This window comes from Nannospalax galili, unplaced genomic scaffold (genome assembly GCF_000622305.1).
Source record: "Nannospalax galili isolate Female #2095 unplaced genomic scaffold, S.galili_v1.0 scaffold771, whole genome shotgun sequence".
NCBI lineage: Eukaryota > Metazoa > Chordata > Mammalia > Rodentia > Spalacidae > Nannospalax > Nannospalax galili.
In genome coordinates this window covers 879,487-902,856 of record NW_008329156.1, presented here as the reverse complement: position 1 = coordinate 902,856, position 23,370 = coordinate 879,487, and the positions used below count along the sequence as shown (strand labels likewise).

At 46.7% G+C, this 23,370-nt stretch overlaps 1 pseudogene; it reads right to left on the bottom strand.

The window, feature by feature from the left end:
- Positions 1 to 3,338: 3,338 nt before the first annotated feature.
- Positions 3,339 to 3,861, bottom strand: LOC103735330 (annotated as a pseudogene).
- Between the last annotated feature and the right edge of the window lie 19,509 nt (positions 3,862 to 23,370).

Genomic DNA, 23,370 nt, shown 5'->3' with positions numbered 1-23,370 from the left:
TCCAGGTCAGTTTGAGATCCTGTCTCAAAAACTAAGGTAGAGCGATCGAGGACAACACCTGAGCCTATACCCACACGTGAATACACATCCACATGTCCACTTACACACATAAACTTGTACAGACACCACACAACACCTGAGCCTACACCCACACCTGAATACACATCCACATGTCCACTTAACACACATAAACTTGTACAGACACCACACAACACCTGAGCCTACACCCACACCTGAATACACATCCACATGTCCACTTACACACATAAACTTGTACAGACACCACACAAAAGAGGGAAAAGGCCAATTTTAAAATTCTGTCCACCACATTACTCCATTTATATAACATTTCTGAAATAACAGAATTATTTTAATAGAGAAACAGTGTTGTGGGGTTAAGGGAGCAGAAGTTGGGGGCGGGTGCGTTTTCTACAGAAGGTGAGAGCAATCCCAGTGGAGACATAAACACTCTGCATTCCAGTTGTATCAATAACCTGATTGTGATGCTGTCCTGTCACTGGAGTTTGCCAGCTGGGTGTCTGAGCACAGGGAAGACAGGAGCAATCTGCATCATTCCTTCAGGCGAATAGGAAGCCATAATGATTTCAAAATAAGACATTAATGATGACAACCCTTGGTCTTCTGCTTCTAGATGCAGTGGCCAGTCAGAGTAAGCAGATAATATTTCTAGACCCTCGCGTGTCAGTGCCTCGAATGAATATCTGCTGAATCTAGGTACTTGGTGGAAAGCAGATCACAACTCAGAACAGGCTGAAGGCTCTGTCCACGGACATAGGTGCCCACGGGGCAGGATGAGGCTAGAGCTTAGGTTCCTGGTTCTTGGTGGCTGTGATTTCCTGGGTTTTTTAGTTTCTTTAATAAATTGTGTATGTTAATCAGGATGCACACAATTACATCTGCCTTCCCTACTTCTTGGGGAGAGAAACTGAGGACAATGTGAGGACGTTGGATGCTGCTCACAGCAACTACATCACTGACTACTTGTTGTGGCAGAAGCGATGTAAAGAAGGGTGGATGCATTTTAACTCATGGTTCAAGATGGTCCATCATGACAAGGAAGGCATGGTCATGCTCATGGAGGCAAGAGCCTGAGGCCAGCATCCAGCAGGGACACGCTGCATCTCAGCACACCAGGAAGCAGAGAGCAGCGCTGGCAAGCATCTGGCTTCCTTCTTTCCTCCCTGTATTCAGTCTGGGACCTGAGCCCACTGGATGGAGCTGCTGTCGTTCAGGGAGGGTCTTCCCTCCTCCATTAAGCCTCTCTGGAAACATCCTCGCAGACACTCCAGAATGCGTCTCCAAGGTGAGTCAGTCAAGTTGACAGTGAAAATTGATTATCACAGCTCTGATTCAGATCAGACCACAGGATACGGGGTTAGCATGGAAAAGTGCCTGAAACCAGGAGAAATGGATTTGCTGAGAAGTCAACACAGGGACATGATATTCTTTGTTCTATTTTCTTTGTGCCTCCTTTGGATTAACCAGTTATTTTTCATTAATGTTTTATTCTTTTCTAGTAGCTTTTTGTAATATATTCCTTTATTCTTTTATTGGCTACTAGATATTACCAACCCATCCTTTGCTTATTAGAAGTTGATGTATCTATGAATATTTTCGTCACTCTCGGGATAATGTGTTTACAACACTTTGACTCTGTTGATCCCATTTGCCTTTGTGAAATTATCCTGCTTTTCCATTTTCTTTCTTGTGGAACTGTCAGTAAACCAGGGTCCCAGGCACACTGTGCAAGCTCTCTCCCACTGAGCTGCACCTCAGCCTGTGGATTTTGATTTTGTGTTTGAAATCCTGTGGTGCATTTTTTATATGGCTGGTTATGTTTTAAAATTCACCCCCACATTTGCAGGCTTCTGTCTCAGCACCCCTTCCTGGGAACTCCTTCAGTACTCCTTTTAGCCTGTATCAGTTGACAGTGCATTTTGTCGTGGTTTATCTGAAGATATTTTCATTTCATTTTCATTTCTGAGAATTATATTTGCAGTGTATGGAATTCTGTATTACTAGTTGTTTTCTTTTAGTGCTTTGAAGATTTGGTTCCAATGTCTTTTGAGTCTTGCTATTTCAGTTGAGAAATCAGCAGTCAGTTCTATTCTGTTTCATTAAAGGTAAAGTAATTAACAAAGATGATGTCTAATATAAGCAATTCCTTTAAGTCTTTGTGCGCAAACAATTACTATTCCCTTCTCTGTTCTAAATCTGAGAATAAATTGTGTCAAATAAAAACAAAAGGTCTTAACTAATTCATCAAGCCTGGAAGATAAAAGATAACTGCAGTCACATTAAAAAACACATTCTTTTAAACAGTGTATGTATACTAAGTTATATATTATACACAGATTGGAGTTTCATTTCTTTAAGTCATTTCATACTTCTAACATTCTCTGGAGTACAAGAATTTCTGCCCACTAAAAACAAACAAGCAAACAAAAAGCACAAAACCAGTTGCCCTCCTTCTGATTGAGGTCATTGCATTCTACATATTTCTGGAGTTGACACTGAACAACAATATGGAGAATAGTATGCTGAAAACAGTGCAGCTGAGTGAGGCAAGTCAGAGCCAGTGACGAGTATAGACAAATTCTTACGTGGGATGTACTCACTGAGCCACGAACACCTTCCAGAGACACTAGATCACAAGCCACACCAGTGTACAGGGGTTGGTCTGTTTCTTAGGATTTACTTTTACTGTTATTTATGTGTGTGTATCTGTGTGAATGTATGCCACGTAAGAGCAGGTACCTGTGGAGGCCAGAAGATGGTATCAAATTCCCTGGTGATGCAGTTGCAGATGGTTGTGAGCCACCTGACGTGGGGACTGAACTCAGGTCCTCTAGAAGAGTGCCAAGTACCCTCAACCACTGAGCTGTCTCTCCAGGGCTATGTTGATCTTGAAGCTCAGGGCACACTATACCAATACTCAATACATATTCTTACCTTTACTTTTTCAAGTGTTAACAGCCCCTACCTAGGATGATCACTTGCTTGGACTTTGTGTTTCTTTTCTTAATTCCACTGCTATGACTTCAGCCCAGGGCCTCACGCCCGCTAGCCAAGTGCTACACAACAAAGTTGTACCCCAGTCCTTCCTGATTTATTGATTTATCTTTCTGTTTTGTTGATTTCTTATTGTTTGTGATCTATCTTTTTATAAAAGGGTATAGTGTTTGTCTTCACTGATGCTTTAACTGTTTCTTGTTTTATTTATTAAATTACTTTCATATATTTTTTAATTTTATTTTTCTTATTAATGCAGTATTTATTTGTCTTCTCTCTGTCAAACCCTGAGCCAACCACTTTCCCTAGACTTCCTGGGGAGGTACAGGAAAAGGAACATATAGGGAAGATGAGACATAAAGAACTATGGGAAGTGGAGACAGCTGTTTCACTATGGCGAAGAGGATGAGAGGCGTCATCATTAAGCAAAAGAGCCCCATGGCCTCTGAGAGGGCAAAGCCCAGAATGTCGTAGGAGAAGAGCTGTTGCTTCAGAGATGGGTTCCTGGCATAACCAATGATGAGGCTCCCAAACACAGTCCCAATCCCAGCCCCAGAGCCAGCCACCCCGATGGTGGCAGCCCCTGCCCCAATGAACTTGGCTGCTTTGTCGATGTCCCTCGAAATGGTGCTGGTTTGGAAGCTGTGGCAAGGGATGAGTGAGGTCGGGACGTGTGACTGCCAAGCTGCTGAGGCTCTCATCTACCAATGTCTCTGGCCAGTTCAACACCGCTGCAGATAGAAGTCAACTCAGTAGCTGGGAGGTGCTCCGCACCAAGGAGCTGGTAGAGAGGAACTTGGTACAGACATACATTTGCAGGGGTGAGGGGTCAAGGCAGGAGAGCTGCTCTCAGGGCAGAGAAGACAGAAAGGGCTTTATTTTACTTTTGGGAATTTCATATGTAACTATAGTGGTTGTATTATTTCCATCCCTCCCAGTTCCCTTCAACATCTCCCATCTCCCCCATGCCCTCTCAATTTCTTGCCCTCCTCTTTGATTACTACTGCTACATATACATATACATGCATACATTCATAAATATATACATATATATATATATATATATTGCACTGAGTCCATTTAGTAGTGTTCCTGTGTACCTGTGTTTAGGGCTGCCCACTCAGAGTTAACTTGTCAGGGAGCCTATCCCTGGAGAAAATGGATTCTTCCTCCCACAGCATCCATTGCTTACCTGTAATTCTTCATTTTGAGGCAGGGCCCGGTGAAATTTCTTCATCTACCCTGGCAGGTCAACGTGTTTTGCTGTTACGCAGATCTTGTTTAGACGACCACGCTGTGGACATTCCACGGGTGCAGCGTCCCTAACACGTCTAGAACGCATTAGTTAACACCAGGTGTCTTGTCCTCTGGATCTGACATTCTTTCCACCCTGTCTTCCTGTATGTTCCCTGAGCCTTACGTGTAGAGGTTGGATTGTGAACATATCACTTGGGGCTGAACATCTCACAGTCACTTACTCTCTGAGTGTGACCAGCTGTGGAACTTTATAATAGTCTCCATGTGTTACAAAAAGAAACTTCTTTGATTACTGATAAGAGGTACACTTGTCTGAAAATGTAAGGGTACATATTTAGAGTACAGTAAGAAATTATGTTGGTCTAGGGGAGTGACAGAAGCAGGTTCTTCTTCAGGATCTATGACCTCTCCAGACATGTACTTGCCTATGTTTACAGTACCACATGTGAATTGCTTCCTATTGAGTGGGCCTCACGTCCAGTTAGGTGGCTGTTGATTACCCTCAAGATAAAAGCACCACTGTTGTACTAAAAGAGATAATTTGCTGGGCCAATCATTAGGGTTCATAGGCTTTACATCTGGGAAGGGCCGTTGATTGTTTTTCTCCTTTGACAGAACACATCTGAAACTAGGAACTGGAGAGGTGGCTCAGTGGTTAAAAGCACTGGTTGCTCTTGTAGAGGACCCAGGTTCAGTTCCCAGAAGCCACATGGCAGCTAACAACTGTCTGTAACTCTAGCTCCAAGGGATCTAATGCCTTCTTTTGGCCTCCATGGGCAGTACATGCACATAGTGCATCTACATACATGTAGGCAAAACACTCATATGCACACACATGACTTTTCAAACTAGCATTTCAGTCAAAGTAAAGTAACCTTTAAACTTTATGGGATTCGAAGTTACACATTACATTTTTATTTGAATTAGGTATAATCTTACAATTTAAATTTTTCTTTAAGACCACACAATTCTGGGACTGGAGAGATGGCTCAGTGGTTAAGAGCACTGACTGCTCTTGGAGAGGACCCGGGTTCAATTCCCAGCACCCACATGGCATCTACAAACCGTCCTTAACTCCAGTTCCAGGGGAATCTGAAGCCCTCTTCTGACCTCCGTGGCATTGCACAACACAGGTGTACTCACATACATGCAGGCAATACACTCATACACTGGCTGTTCCTGCAAAACACCTGGGTTTGAATCCCAGCACCCACATGGCAGCTAACAACTGTCTGTAACTCCAGTTCTAGGGGATCCGACGCCCTCTTTTGGCCTCCACGGGTATTGCATGACACAGGTGCACTTGCTTGTATGCAGGCATATCACTCATACACATAAATTTATTTTAATTAAAAATAATAAGGGAAGACTAGAACAACAGGGGCTGGATCAGATCCCAGGGTGCCTTTAGACTCCAGGAAAGGCAAGCTGGACCTTGGCCCCTAGGACCTCTGCCTCCTTGGGCGAGTCACTTTATTTCTGAGAGTGCTCTTCCAAGTTGGTTAAAGAAAATAATCTCACAGAGTGTTTATGAGGCATGAGTAAGGTGGTAACATGACATCACCCCAAATTCCGTGTTCCTCCATTGGCTCTTACAGTGCATGTTCATTGAATTAATGCTCTTGGAAATGGCAGCCACTGACTTGTAGATGACCCTCACTTCCTACTGAGCTGGTGATTGATTTCCCTCAGATTGCTTCGCCACTTCCCGCCACCAGGCCTTGACATCAGCAGGAGAAGCTTAATGGAGTCTGGCCTATTACATAATCCATGTTTAATGCTTACCCTGGAGCTGGGGATTAGGGGAGAACCGTGTTCACTCTTCCACGGCTTCCCAAAGCTATTACTGTTTCTCTTAGGAAGTCGAACTCCACTGGGGGAATCTCCCTGCTCTGTCTTATGTCAGGCTTCACTGGACTCCTTCACATCCTGGTCCCCTCCATGTCCCAGGACCTGGTGCTAAGCCTTTCCTCCTGGTTCATTCCCTGCTCAAGGCCTTTCTGGAGTTTAGTTTACTTGGATAACTTTCTTAGCACCCACAGCCTTGGCCTTTGCTGCCTCTGCTGAGCTGTCATTGACTCTCAAGTCTCCTTAGTGATAGTTGCTGGGTCTTCTTAGGTGCTTTTGAATCACTGTGACCAAAATGCCTCACAGAAACAGCTTAAAAGAGGAAGGTCACGACTGCAGAGATCTCAGTCTGTCATGTCAAGGAGGACATGGCAGAGTTTATGGTAGCAGAATGGTGTGTTGGACCAGGAAGCAAAGAGTGGCCAGAACCAAGGCCAAGCTCAAAGCCTGTTCTTAGAAACCTGTTTTTGCCAGGTGTGGCGGCCTCCCAAATTGTGCCACCTGCTGGGGAACAAGTGCCTAAAAGATGAATCTGGTTTCAGAATCAAACAGTAGCAGTCTGCCCTTGCCCTGCAAAAGTGCGTGGACATCCCAAAATGCATTTGGTCTAACTTCAAAAGTCCCTATAGTCTCAACAATATTCAAAAGCACAAAGTCTCTATTAAGACTTCAAGATAATCTCTTAGTTTTGAGCCCCTCTAAAATCAAAAAGAAAGTCACATGTTTCCAAAACATGATGGCATGGGGTAAATAGTCCCATTCCAAAGGGCGGAGTAGGGGGTGACAAGGAGAGATGGGGTCCAAGCAGGACTGAAGCCCAGCAGGCCAAACATTACATGTTGCATTTTCAGTGACTGGATTACCTAGTGGCACGATATGAGTTCCAACAGGCTTGGACAGCCCACTCTGGCCCTGTTCCCTGTGGTGCCCATGGCCTCTCTCCAGGACCAGCTCCTTTCAGTGCAGGCAGCTTTCTCTGTTCCACATTCCCAGCATTCCAAAACATCCTGAGTCTCCATTGCCACTCAGGCTTCCCCTCAAAGCTTAATGCACAGCCTCTTGGGAGCACCCTGTAGGGAGCTCAAACCCGTTATGCATTGTCTGGCCTCCAATCTTTTCTCAAAAACATTGCTGCAAGCCTCCACAGCCCTATAACTCTTGCATCCTGCATGCATGCAAAACCAGTGCCATGTGGGTGACATAAAATTGTGCTCCCAGCTCAAGCAGTTTCTGGGTAGCCTTGGACCACAGCTGTAGCAACAAGGGGATTGTGGGAAACCTTGGCCACCCTCTCCTCAAATGAAAGTCTTTCAAATGTGTTTTTAGTTTTATGTCCTGGGCCTTTCAATGGGAGATCCCCTGGAGCTGGAGTTACAGGTGGTTGTAAGCTACCTGGGTGCTGGGAATCAAACTGGGGTCCTCTGCCAGGGCTATATGTGCTCCGAAGGCTAAGCCATTACTCTAGCCCGCACGGCTTCTTTTCAATAGCACTGATCTCTTTAGCAGCTGTAACCACTTAGCCTGCACTTTTAAACACACTTCTCACCCAGCCAAGCGGCTTGTTCGCTACCTTTCTAGTCCACTATTTGCTCTTCATCCTCACTGCAAACCAGGCTACAAGTAGCCAGCAGTGACCATGCCACAACTCAGCTGCAATACGGTTTTAACATTTTCTCCACCCAAGTGCTTAGCCTGTTCTTTTGAATTCAGACTTTCAGGGCACACACTCCTGTCAGCATTTCAGTCTTCTGAACTCCCTTCAGAATTGTCCAGAAATCACTGCTCACAGAATTCAGGAACTTCTCCAGTCTGAAACTTGAAATCTTTCCAAGTTCCTCCTGCAAATATGATCCAAAGGCCTAGGAGCCCATAGTCAGGCTTGTTCACAGCATCTCTTCTTGGGTACCGACACCACACTGACCCAACCGGTGATTTCTTGGTAGGTGACACTTGCTTGAGCTCCTGGAGCCTCAGAAGTGATCAGCACACTTTCCTGCCTGTAACCTTTTTGTTATCTAGGCTATCTGGGAACTCTGAGGGCAGCTATATCCCCTGCTCTGTGTACACATTCCCACAGCATCAGTTCTGTGATGACCTTTAACTGTCAGCCTGACAAAGCCTAGAGTCATCCGACAGGAGAGCTTCAGCTGAAGACTTGCCTAGCTCAGACTGGCCCGTGGGGGGATTGTGTTGGTTGTTAATTGATATAGGAGGGACCAGCCTAGTATTGGTGGCACCATTCCCTAGGCAAGTAGTTCTGGGATGTATAAAAAAAGCTAGCTAAGAATGAACCTGTGAGTGAGTCAGAGAACAAGCCAGTAAGCAACATTCCTCCATAGCTCCCGCCTTGACGTCCCTCAGTGATGAACTGTGGCCTGGAAGTATAAGCCAAATAAACCCTTTCCTCCCTTAAGATGCTCTTGGTCAGAGTGTTTTATCACAGCAACAGAAATGACACTAGGACAGTGACCCTTGCTTTGTTTTCCTGCTCTTTTTATTTTTTAGAAAATTTATTTATTCCGTTTTGTTTTATTTTGTATGAGTGTTTTGTCTGCATGAAAGTGCGCCTGTGTCATGCAGTGCCCACGGAGGTCAGAAGAGGGCATCAGATTCCTTGAAACTGAAGTTATGCATGGCTGTTAGCTGCCATGTGGGTGCTGGGATTTGAACCTGGGTCTTCTATAAGAGCAGCCGATGCTATTAACTACTGAGTCATCTCTCCAGCCCATCCTACCCTTTTTCTGACAACCAAGTATTGCCATTGCCAGATACATTTAACAGGTATTATACAGGGGAACGGATAGAAGAAGTGAGACTTAAGTCACATTAGGAATTCAGGACACAAAAGAGCAGTAAAGAAAGAATGAGACCAGCACAGTGTCCAAGCGGCTAAACCTGAGTGTTCTCGACCTTAAAACAGCTGCTTAGACTGACGGAAAGACAAGATCCATTTATATGTGAGACCCAACAAAAACAAGTTGGTACACCTATGCTTGGTGTAAAACGAAATTACGAAAAATACTTTTAATTTAAAGTGAAAGAGTGACTAGAAGTCTAAACCGTGATTGCAAACATAAAGCAGGAGAAAAGCATTGCTCCTTGGAACAACAGTGCATCAGAATTAAAGGTCAAATTGCTAGAGAATCAAGAAGCTGGCACTGGGAACGAAGCGGGAGTGGTAGGCCGGACTGCAGAAGGGCAGAATTCCGGACTGGCAGCGTTCCACGCCCATATGTTGGAGCTGGTGAGCACAAAAACATAAGCTGGTATTTTTAGCTCTTCACTTATGGAAAGGAGGGGACTAGATCAGAATACACATGGTTCCCAATTTACTTAGGATGCTTCCACTTACAAGGTTTCAATGTGGTGTGGAAGTGATACACAGGCAGTAGAAACTGTTCCTGGAGTTTTGAATCTGGGTCTTTTCCAGGGCTAGAGGTGGGCAGCTTGATTCTTCCCTGCAACACTGGGCAGGGGAGGCAAATAGCAGCCAGTCAGCCCCACAACAACCCATGCTCCATGCTCTGCCGTGCTGTGCTGCTGGCCATGGCCCTCTGTCGGTTAAGTGTATCTGATGCAGCATTTGGCTTGTACTGTTTTCAGCTTGCAATAGGTACGCTAGGATGCAGCCCCATTGTTAGTCAAGAAACATCTGTCCACCAGATGCTCAGGGGAGATTTCTTTCAGAAACATGACCTTGGATCATTTGCTCAAATCCTACTTGGTTTTTCAGCAGAAGAGTAGGGCCTGGAGAGACCAACAACAGATAAAGGGGCTTGTCAGATAAGTTTAACAACCAGAGTTCTGTCCCCAGAACCATGGATGGATGGATTCCAGGAGAGAACTAACCTCACAAAATTGTCCTCTGACCTCCATATACATGCCATCACACATGCATCAACACATACACTAAACATAAATTTTAAATGCTAACATATGGGGTGGGAGAGATGGCTCCACAGTTAAGAGCACTGGCTGCTCTTACAGAGGACCTGGGTTCAGTTCCCAGCACCCACATGGTACCTAACAACCATCTTTAACTCCAGTTCCAGGGGATCTGACATTCTCTTCTGACCTTCTTGGGCATTGCATGACACAGGTGCACTTGCATACATTCATACAATAAAATAGAAATAATACATAAATAAAATATTAACATGAAAGCAGTCAGTTGGCAAAGGAACGGAAGTCCTTCCCACCTGGGCCACATGCACCACACAGAGCATGGGGAGAAGAGCCCATAATATGCAAAGATGAGGGGAGGCGGTGCTATGCAAATGACCCCCGAAGGGTCCTGAGCCTCCTGGCCCTGCACAGAAGCACCTGCCTTCCGGCTCACCAACCCACTTCACTCCCAGGAGTCTTTTCTTAACAAACCATCTCCATTTCTTCGTTGTCTCTGGCGTGATTCTTTGTCCTGGGACACAAGGAACCTGGGAAGTTCAGCATCACCCTGGGGACGCAGACGTGTGCCTGTAACAGTTTTCCCAACCTCCCGTCCACAGATGAGCTGTGTGAACTGAAGAGAACAGATGACAGGGAGGACCAAAGTCGCTCTCCCCGAAGGGCCACGAGACCCGCTGGCCACTTCTTCCCCAAACATTACACTGGTCATTCTTAGAGTATTTTTAGAAATTCCAAACCCAGGTGTTTATGAAGCAGAAAATACCATGGTGCCCAGGCAGCAATACTAACAAGAAATGTCACAGGTTGTTTTATTAAAAGTCCCCAGGAAAACTTTAATTCAAGAGTAATTATTTTCACTTCTCTCACATTGAGTTCATGCCTTTTTATATGGCATCAAAGCACAAGTATTTGTTCAGGGAAGCTAAAAGGAATTAGGAGAGTCAATTACTGGGGCAAGAGGAAGAACTGAGCCCATTGCAGAATCACTGGCTCTCATGGTGGAAGTGACCCGTATTGTCACCGGACTCAACCTCTCATTAGCAGCCACAGTGTCTCTAGAGTGTTCTATGAGGGGCTCGAGGCTTTGGTGAGAAAACCACTGGTTTTCAGGCTGCCTGTTCTAATCTTTGTAGTGTCAGCCTTCAACAATCTTTATTTTCATTCTGTACTTTCAACTTAGAAGTTGAGGCCATATACACATAAGGTTCAACCTCTCTTTCACAAGCTAGAATCAGAAACAACGTCCACTTGAATAGACAAAATGTGATATGAAGAGTTGCTAGTTAATAGAAAGTGGTTCATTGCTAAAAATGTAATAAAATACGCTAAGGAGTTCAGAAAAAGCACGTGCAAAGGAGCAGCGCCCCCTTCAGGTTGAAGAGGGAATGACACGTAATAGGTGGCGGGGGTAGGAGTGGGGTGGGGGGTGCTGAGCCCTGGCAGCCCTAGCAAATGAACTGGCCATGCATCCCCAACACACCAATTAAAGAGAGAAATAACAGTAAGAAGCAGACAAAGGAGATTTATTCCACGTCACCACATGAAGAAGAGACAAACAGAGGTGTCCAATGATCCCCCAACTCTGTCTCCAGAGACCTGTCAGGAGGTTTAGGTTTAAATATGTACAGCTAAATGGTCCTGATCAATCACCAGTATATGGACTGGGTCCCTCCTGCACTGGCTGCTCTTGCAGAGGACCCGGGTTCGATTCCCAGCACCCATATGACAGCTAACAACCGTCTGTAATTCTGATTCTAGGGGAAGATGTCCCCCTCTTCTGACTTCTGCGGGCATTGTATGATAGCCGTGCACTTACATAGATGCAGGCAGTACACCTAAACATATTTAAAAAATAATTTATAAATATTTTAAAAGGAACATCCTTACTCCTCCCAGGATGGTGGCAGGGGAGGAGCATCCACGCCAACACAGAGGCTGAGAATCAGACCCCATAAAAGAGAGTATTGTGCTGGAGGGACGTGGAAGAGACCTGCTGGAGGCCCGGGAGAATGCTGGAGCCGGTGTAGACACAGTGGCCGCTGACGGAAGCAGCTGTGGTTGAAAAACTCAGGCCGCTGAGCCTCCACGAGGAGCCTTGCGGTGAAGACCTTCCTGCCGCCCTCGCTGCACCTGGCCACTCCTGGGCCCTCTATGGATGAAGCCTGACACTGCAGCTGGAAAGGGAGCCGCCCAGCCTCCAGCTCCAGAGTCACCAGGCAGGGCACAGAAAGGCGGTGGCTTTGGATCCAGGAAGTGGCCTGCCCAACACAACGTGTTTTTAATGAGTCGTCCTTGCTTGCTTCTCACATTCTTCAAAATTCACCTTTGAATAAGTGTCACCGCCCCCCAATCAAAACTATTTCCCTGTGTCTTCTTTTCAGTCATCTAATGGTTAGCTACCACCAGGTCTCCCACTGACACTTAACACTGTTGAGCTTCTTCAGTTCCCACCAGACCTCTTTCTGATCCTGTTCTCCTGCTGACTTCCAACAGGCTCAGAGGACTGCGGCAACCCATCACAAACTGGAGTCTGAAAATTTGTGAGCTCAAACAGAAATTTTTTCTTTATAAACTATCTCGGGTGTTTTGTTACAGTGATGGAAACATATCGTTTGTGTATTTTCTGGAACTTGACTATAACTCAGAACTGCTTGCCTTTGGTTATATTTTGGATCTATCCTGAACAGCCTCCTCCAGCTCCTCCAGGTCCACCTACCAGAATTCCCATCTTTGAGATCCAGGTAAAGTCCATTCTTATCATGACTTACTCATGTCCATTTAAGTGTATGTCACGTGCATGTGGGTGCCTGCAGAGGCCAACAGAAGGGGATCACATCCCCTGGAGCCAGAGTTACAGGCAGTTGTGAGCTTCCTGTTATGGATTCAGGAACTGAACTCAGGTGTTCTGCAAGAACATCAAGTGCTCTGAGCTGCTGAGCCCGCTCTCTCCAGCCACCTCATGTTCATTTTAAAACAACTAGCAATAATTCAAATAGATATTTTAGGGCTGGAGAGATGGCCGGGGGGTCAAGAGCGTGTACTACTCCTGGAGAGGACCCAAGTTGCCTTCAACGCCCCTTTCCTCCCTGTGCACTGCACTCATGTGCACACCCACACCTGCACTCATGTGCACACACACACACACCCACACACCTGCACTCACGTGCACACACACACATCCACACACCTGCACTCATGTGCACACACGCACACACCTGCACTCACGTGCACACACACACATCCACACACCTGCGCTCATGTGCACACACGCACACACCTGCACTCACGTGCACACACACACATCCACACACCTGCGCTCATGTGCACACACGCACACACCTGCACTCACGTGCACACACACACATCCACACACCTGCGCTCATGTGCACACACGCACACACCTGCACTCACGTGCACACACACACATCCACACACCTGCGCTCATGTGCACACACGCACACACCTGCACTCACGTGCACACACACACATCCACACACCTGCGCTCATGTGCACACACGCACACACCTGCACTCACGTGCACACACACACATCCACACACCTGCGCTCATGAGCACACACCCACACACCTGCACTCATGTGCACACACACACACACCTGCACTCATGTGCACACACACACACCCACACACCCTCATGCACACACACCCACACACCCGCACCCCCCCCACACCTGCACTCATGTGCACACACCCACACACCCATACACCTGCACTCATGTGCACACACCCACACACCTGCACTCCTGTGCACACACCCACACACCTGCACTCCTGTGCACACCCACACACCTGCACTCATGAGCACACACACACACCTGCACTCATGCACACCCCCACACACCTGCACTCATGTGCACACACACCCCTGCACTCCTGTCTGTGCACACACACCTGCACTCATGAGCACACTCCCCCCACACCTGCACTCATGAGCACACACCCACACACCTGCACTCCTGTGCACACACACCTGCACTCATGAGCACACTCCCCCCACACCTGCACTCATGTGCACACACACACACCTGCACGAGAACCTGAGTTTGATTCCTATCCCCCATGTTGGATGCCTCACATGTGCACACACCCACACACCTGCACTCATGTGCACACACACACACACACACCTGCACTCATGTGCACACACACAAGTTCCCAACACCCATATCAGGGTTCACAACAACTGTAACTCCAGTTCCAGGGAACCCGGTGCACACACCCACACACCCACACACCTGCACTCATGTGCACACACACAGCACACACGCACACACCTGCACTCACGTGCACACACACACATCCACACACCTGCGCTCATGAGACACCCACACACCTGCACTCATGAGCACACACACACCTGCACTCATTAGCACACACCCACACACCTGCACTCATGTGCACACACACACCTGCACTCCTGTGCACACACACCTGCACTCATGAGCACACTCCCCCCACACCTGCACTCATGTGCACACACACACCTGCACTCCTGTGCACACACACCTGCACTCATGAGCACACACCCACACACCTGCACTCATGTGCACACACACACACACCCACACACCTGCACTCATGTACACACACTCACACACCTGCACTCATGTGCACACACCCACACACCCACACACCTGCACTCATGTGCACACACACACCTGCACTCATTAGCACACACCCACACACCTACACTCCTGTGCACACACACCTGCACTCATGAGCACACACCCACACACCTGCACTCATGTGCACACACACACCTGCACTCATTAGCACACACCCACACACCTGCACTCGTGCACACACACACCTGCACTCATGAGCACCCCCCCCCACACCTGCACTCGTGCACACACACACCTGCACTCATGAGCACCCCCCCCCACACCTGCACTCGTGCACACACACACCTGCACTCATGAGCACCCCCCCCCACACCTGCACTCGTGCACACACACACCTGCACTCATGAGCACCCCCCCCCACACCTGCACTCGTGCACACACACACCTGCACTCATGAGCACCCCCCCCCACACCTGCACTCGTGCACACACACACCTGCACTCATGAGCACCCCCCCCCACACCTGCACTCGTGCACACACACACCTGCACTCATGAGCACCCCCCCCCACACCTGCACTCGTGCACACACACACCTGCACTCATGAGCACCCCCCCCCACACCTGCACTCGTGCACACACACACCTGCACTCATGAGCACCCCCCCCCACACCTGCACTCGTGCACACACACACCTGCACTCATGAGCACCCCCCCCCACACCTGCACTCGTGCACACACACACCTGCACTCATTAGCACACACCCACACACCTGCACTCGTGCACACACACACCTGCACTCATGAGCACACACCCACACACCCACACACCTGCCTGTAAATTCAAATAAAACTTAAAAATCTTTAAATGAGCTTCTAAAAACACCCCGAGACACATTTTGAAAGCTATTTCAGGACTAGCTCTGGTGACAGTGCTCTGATTTCCACTCCAAGCATTCGATCAGGATTTCGTGTTCCCTGCTCCTGGTTTGGCATGAGCTCTGCTTGACTCCAGGGTGCCCGGTGCCCACGCCAGGTGAGAAGTGCCCCCATCACTGGTGGCTACCCAGACCCTGTCATCCCAGTTCCTTCACAGCCTCTTTCTTATGCTCTCACCTTGCTGCTCACTCCTGGGATAAACCTCATTATGTGGGACCCAGTGCAAAACGCATCGTGGAAGCGTGCTGCGGATGTCCCAATGGTGATGACAGAACACTAAGCCAAGCCCAGGCCTGTGTGGCATTTCTGTATGCAGTCATTGTGTTTTTGATTCCTGTTAACACAGGGCTGTTAATCCTTCTTTCAGACACACACACCTGCTCTGAGCTTACGGGTCTGCAGATGTACATACGTGTATGAGTGCACATACATGTGCAAATATGCAATTTTAAACTATAGGGGTGGGTTCAGCTGCTCACTTTAGTGTGAGCCTTGTACATGTTGGCAGGTGCTGGCTTTGGACTGCAAATGTTCCAACCCAGATCAGGAAATGACAATCACACATGACAAGGTACTTTTTCCTTATGCCCCAAAGATGAGCACCCCGTCTTCTAAGCAAGTGCATGGCATCAACCTCCATCAGCACTCTGTTTCCCATAAACCCTCATCTGTGAGGCTTGATAAGTGACTGGACTCCAGCTCTTTTCTCTCTGGGGTTGGGGCTAGTGGTGGCATGCAGCTTAGAGAGCTGGGTGGTGATCTAAGACATTTAGGATGAGGTGGACAGGCCTGTGAATTCCAAGAAAACAGAGTCTCATTTTAAATCCAGTTACTTAACAGAGTCCTGGGCATACAATGGGTGCATAAGGTCTTTTTATTGAATAAATGCATTTAAATATAGCTGCAACATGGGTAAGTTGCTGGCAGATGTTTGGCTCAGCTGTTGGAGTCAATGGCAGGGGTTCTTTCTGCTTTAGACCATCAGGGTCCTCTCTTTGGAAAACCATTTGAGCAAACTCATTACACCTATGATGCTGGGTTCTTCTGAGTCTTGGATGAATATGAAAAAAATCTAAAACACGAAAGGGAAATGGCTAGTGGGACATCGTCGATTCTATCGGAGACTGCTGAGGCACTTTGAAGGCATCAATCTTGGTCACACACTTAAGAGGCTCCTTCACGGTGAGACTTCCATTTCACAGGGAACAGAACTGATGCTGAGCTAAGCATATCACCCCCAGGACACACACAACTTCCTTCATCTTGATTCTGCACAATCCATGACCCATATCAGAACCATATCTAGAGAGGAAAAACTGTAGATTTTCATCTGATTCCTCACCTAGAACAAATGTCCTTGCTCTTTCTAGAACTGGAAGTGGATGAGCTCGACTGTAACTGCAGGCAGACTCACTGCTGAGCTTCCTTCCCAGTTATACAGCATGAAGTCTCCATCCTAGAAAAAACTCCCACATTTGCTTTGTCATAAGCAAGGCATCTGGGGAAAAAAGTAGACTCCTTGGCCTTTCTTTGGAACACCAAATCAAGAGAATTAAAGCAAGCTGGTTCAGTGGGCACATGTCCGCCCTGGCAGAGCTAAAACCTGTGCTAAGCTTAGTCACCCGGTAGCCATGCCTGGGTCAACCCACTGACGTAATCAACCCACTGACATAATCGTGGGTCTTCCACCCTCATGGAAGTCGCTTTGAGGAATGAGACCATAGAAGCAAAGCTGCCTGTTGTGTTACTTTTCTGTTGCTGTGATAACATACCATGGCCAAGGCAACTAATGGGGAAAAAAAGTTTATTTTGGTTTAAGATTACAGAGGGAGAGTCCATGGGGAGGCATGGCAACAGTGGAGGGCATGGTGATTGGAGCTGGAAGCTGAGAGCTCACTTCTTGAGCTGCAGAGAGGAAGCCGAGAGGGCAAAGGGGAAGTGGGGCCAGGCTATGAATGCTCAAACCCCACCCCAGTGACGTGCTTTCTCTAGCAAGACTATACATCCTCAGGATTCCTTGGCTTCCCAACATCTCTACCCACTGGGGACAAAATGTTCAAATCCTTGACCATATTGGGGATATTTCCCATTCGACCCCCATACCTGTCTACTCAACAAATGATTTCTCTTATCTCTTGCTTTATTAGACCAACCTGAACACATGAGTGCTTGGAGGGGATAAACTTCTGGAGCAACAAGGAAGTAGAAAGTCAGATAAACAAAGACTGTGGCTGTTTTGCTATTACAGTCCCAGAAAGAAGAGAGGTCAGGCAGAAGTGTCATGCTCAGTGTTAGGCCTTCCATCCTGCTGTAGTTTAACCTTATTGTCAGTTTGATGGACCTTATAAACACCTAGGACATTCATGAGCCACGTCTCCAGGTGAGAACAATTCCAGAGAAGATTAACTGAGGAGGAAAAGCCATCTTTAATGTGGGCAGCACCATCCTATGGGGCTCAGGGACTGAGAGAATAAAAATGGAAAAAGAGAAAGTGAGCTGAGCATCTGCCTTCCCCTTTATCTGCTCCCTGGTCAGCTGTGAAGTGAGCAGTTTTCTTCTTCCACAAGTTTCTGTGGACATGATACTGTGCTCAGCATGTGAGGCCAAAAGACCATGGACTGAGCCCCCTGAAACTGTGAACTAAATAAGCTTTTCCTCCTATAACTCGTCTATGTCAGGTATTTTGACTAGAGCATTGACAACTAACTCATACACGTCCTATTACCAATTAAATTTTTTCTCACTTGCTTTCTTTCATGCAAGTCAACAAGTCTACCCACACCTATGATCTCTGCCTGTGCTGTTCCCTTGTTAATGACCTTTCTGCCAAATCTGAATTGTTACGATATCAACGAGAGTTATCATTCGGAAATCATTTCTAAAATGTGTTAAATTTGTTATTATTTTAAGGGTGTTTTAAGTAATTCCTGACACAGTTTCCTGGATCTGTCTAACACATTACATACTCCCATCAGTCAGGGGCTAGAGATGTAAACAGGATGGAAATGTTCTGGAACCATTACCCAGAAGAGAGGAGGCTTACATTAGCCATGAGACCGAGCACTGGATTGTAACAGGAAGATGTCACCCAAACTCATTCATCGTTTCCCATGGAATTGGTTGGTCTGTTCAAGGAGAGAAGAGCATGGCCCTCAATTCTCAGTTTACCTCTGGGGAACACATGCCTCTGATGCATCTTCTCTACAAGAGGCTGAATCATGATGAAAAAAAAGAAGATAACTTCTCTCCTCTCTTAATAGGAGAAAGTTTTGAGTCTCAGAAGTGGCCTCCTGGGGAAATATTTATATAGCGATTTTGTTAATGATGTGAGAAGTCACCGATGCCTAGGACAAGACAAACAGGTTTTCCCTGTTTGATTCTCCTTGTCTGTGTGTTCCTAGCCTCAGGGTAAAATATTTTTCTTGGTTCTCATTCTGTTTTAATTGGAATTGGATGTGGTCGTCCTTAGAAGATGCTAAAGGTCCAAGGGTTCAGTTTTTCTCACTCCCCTACATAGCCTGACTTTAACTCAGCAATCAGTATCATAAGGGACAGGAGCCTACTGGATATAAAGGTCCATTCTTTTAATGATGAGACCGGTACCTAGTTCAGTGGCTCAGCTCCATCTTCTTTTATTAGATTGGAATGGAGACTTTAACCTAGAACTAAAGACTTAAGAAGAATTTCTACTTTCTCAAAAATCTAAACTTTAAGCTCTGTGCTCCAAATGGGGAGGGAAGTAGAGTTTTCTTCTACAATAGGGCCCTCACTTCAGTTACCTTACAAAGGGTGCTCTCAAAAGGAGAGGGTAAGGAACCTGTTCCAATCCATGGAAGAGAAGTGTAAAAAACTGGAGTGTTTCTTTTGGAATTTATAATGGACAGTTTCATTGCTGTGCCAACCCCATCCTTTGTCCCATCGAGAGGTAGTGCAAACAGTATTGACAATGGGGCAGGAATTCAGGTTATCTGGGTGGATGGTGGGAAAGGGAACCCAGTCCTGTGGTGCTGGTGGGCTCATGAAGAGCCTGAATGAGTTTTGAGCAGCTCCAGAGCCCCAGCGGCTCACGGGGGAAAGTGTGTGCACTCGGCACGTGAAGTCAAGGGAGAATCCAAGGAAATAAACACATCTGCAAGACATTGGACCGTGGTTAATTCTACATACTGGAAAGCTTCAGAACTGGTGGGAAAAATGTAAGTCATGAATCATGTGTACATGGTAATTAGGAAGGCAGTCTAGGCTAGGAATTGTGTAGCTATGACGGTAGAGGATTAGCGATTAGGACGCCACTGAAAGAAAGCCATGAAGCCCACAAGTTAACCAAGGATAGGGCTTTAATGATGATTCTCAAAAACAAGGACATTCCAGGGTTTGCAAGTACCCTCTACATTCCTGTGGCTACCCACCCCCCTTCCCTAGGGACAGATCTTTGGTTAGCCTCTTTACTTCTTGGTCTGCTGGCCCATACAAGAATCCTGGGACCTTTTCAAGTAGCACAAAGGAAAGATCACTTGTCGTCTTATGGATGTTATTGGAATGATTAGCAAGGTAGGGATTTTCTGCGGAAGGTGCTGGCTCCATGTGTAAACAAGACACTTGAGACTTTCCTACAAGTCTCGAGTCTCCCCTGGTCTCTTATGATTGCTTGCTCCCTTTCAATAGAGGATGCTGGGTAAAGACTTCTTCCTACTGTCCAAGTGGGAACTCGGTTGCTTCCCAGAGCTTAGAAGTACTCAAGAAAACCCTTCTTTTGTCTGGAAACAGATCCTCATTTTGGAGAATGTCAGGTTGTCAGGTAAATCCAGCCGTGTTTGTAAACAGCTTCTGGAGACTGCTATAATGGTTGGAAGCAGACCCATTGTGTGCACTGTCATGTCACTGGCAAGTGACATTTACTTTCTGCTCTGTGACACAACTTTCCATGCTGTGCAGGCAGATTCAGGGCCAGTGGGCACCAGCCTGTCCCCTTCATCAGAGTCGCCCTGCTTGATCCTGTCATAGATACTGCACCTCCAAAGCAGCCTTTGCTTAGAAAAGGCTTGTTAAGCTGGATATATTCATTACTTTTTAATCACTGACCAAGTGCTTCATATAGACAGCTGAAGAGAGAAATTATTTCTTTTCCCCAGAGTTTCAGGAATACCATCCATCTTATCAGGGCAGCAGTGGCACAACAGAGATCACATCACAGCAGCAAAGAAGCAAAGAAAGGGAACACAGAAAGGAGCCAAGTGAAGGTTCAGTCCCCAGTCACATATCTCCAGGGATCTGCCCTGCCATCTCCCCAAATGGTACTATGATTAGGTTTTAACACATGAACCTGTGAGAATAGTTCATATTTAAACCATAATATTAGGCCCCCAACTTCCTAAGTCCTAGGGCCATCTCACTGTGCAAAATGCCTTCCATGCATCTTCAAGAGTTTCCATAGTCCTAACAGTTCAAACATTGTTCAAATGTCCAAATTCTAAGTCTCCTCTGAGACTCAAGGTGCTGTCTTAGCCCTGAGGCCCTGTGTATTAGTTACTTCTCTGTTGCTGTGATAAAACACCATGACCAAGGCAACTTATAGAAGGAAGAGTTTATTTGACTTAAGGTTCTAGAGGGATAAGACTTCATCATGGTGGGAAGGTGGCCAAGAGGTGGCTAAAGCAGAAAGCTGAGCACTCACATCTTCAAACAGGAGCAGGAAATAGAGAGCCAGTCTGGAAGTGGGCATGGGTGTATACTCTCAAAGACCATCCCCAGTGATGTGCTTCCTCTAGCATGGCCATACCTCCTAAAGGTTACATGACCTTCCCCAAACAGTACCACAAACTGGGGACCAACTGTCCAAATACTTGAAGTCTATGGAAGACACTTTTTCAAATCACCACATTCCACTCCCTGGCCTCCACAGGCCTATGACCATATCATAATGTGAAATGCATTTAGTCAACCTTCAAAAGTCCCCACAGTTCTTACCAGTCTCCACACTAATAAAAAGTCCAGTCTCATCTGAGGCTCAGAGTCTTTTAGCTGTAAGCCCCTTGCAAAATCAAACTGCTAATTACATACTTCCAACATTCAACGGAATGGAATACGCATTCCCATTACAAAAGGGAGGAGTGGAGGCATACTGAGGAAATACCAGACCAAAGCAAGACCCAAAATCAGCAGAGCAAACACAAAATCCAAAAGGGCTTAGAAGGCTCAGCCCCTCTAGCTTTGTTGTGTGAAACACATATCTTTCTTTAGGGCTGGTACCACTTCATATATGCAGTTCTCCTTGGCAAATGTCTCAGGGCTCTGGCATCTCCAACATCTTGGGGTCTCTACTGGCAACCAGGCTTTGCCTTCCCAACTTCACATAATGGCCTCTTGGCTTCCCAGGGCCTTCTTTACACATGAACTCCTCTGCTGCACGCTGCCTAGACTCCTTTATGACTCTCTGAAACCACAGAGGAAGAATCAATGACCCCCTCAGTCTTGCGTCTTTCATACCTCTAACACCAGCTCCATGTGAACAGCACTGCCAAGTTCACTGGGAACTAGAGATGGACCTCAGCCCGCTTCATCTACTTTAGCAGCAGCTGCTTTCAAACGTTGTGGTTTTCCAGGGATATAAAATCTTTCCTGGCATTTTTCTTTCATAAGCTGGAGGCTTTGCTAGGTGGGGTTTTGCTCTGAGGGTCCTTCCTTTGTTCAAGTGTAAATCCTGGGGCTGCTCCTTAATGGCTCTAATCCCCTTATCAAAGAGAGCCTCTCTTCAGCACTTGCCTTGGCTCCAACATTACTAAGCTTCCTAGTGCTCTCTTTCTCTCCAATTTGTACATTTCCTATTTCTTTCTGCCCCCACTTGGTTTTTTATTGTAATCTGCATAATAGTCACCATTAATGACCACACCACCACTTCAGCAAAGAAATTAGTCTGTTTCATTTTAATTTAGCCTCAGGCAAGGTCATAGGCTACAGGCAGATGGCACTTAGATGCTTTGATAAAGTATCACAGTTACCGTTTAAGTCCTTATTTCCCTCTGGAACTACTTTGCTCTCAGCACTGCTTTCTTCCAGGCTCCTACTAGAATGTTCTGTTAAGCTCTACTTTTCCACTCCAAACTCTCAAAGTCTTCCACATTTCACCAAAAAAAACATGGTCAGGCTGTTCACAGCCACACTCCATTCCTGTTACCAGCTTCTGTATTAGTTACTTCTCTGTTGCTGTGATAAAACACCGTGACCAAGGCAACTTATAGAAGAAGAGTTTATTTGGCTTACGATTCCAAAGGGGTAAGAGTCCATCATGGGGGGAGGCCTGGCAGCTGGTGCAGCTGGAGCAGGAAGCTGAGCATGCACATCTTCAAGCAGGCACAGGAAGTACAGACAGCCAGACTGGAAGTGGGTATGGATATATACTCTCAAAGCCCACCTCCAGTGATGTGCTTCCTCCAGTACGAGCACATTTCCTGAAGGTTCCATGACCCTCCACAAATAGGGATCATGAACTCGGGACCAAGTGTCCAAATATTTGGAGTCTATTCAAATCATCCTATCCTGTGTAAAAAGAAAGTGACAGATTTACAATACACTGTGGCAGAGAGGACGTGTTCCCATTCCAAATGGGAGGAGGGTGGCAAGGAAAGATTGGATCAAAATAAGGCCCAAACCCAGCAAGGAACATTGGAGCCTGTGGCTCTGTGTGAGGCATTTGGTGTCATATTGTGAGTCCCAGAGGCTGGGTAGCCCCACCCCATGGCCTTTCAGCTGCAGGTCACGTGGCGTCCTTCTCTAGCTCCAGCTTTGCTCAGCGGACACTCCACACCT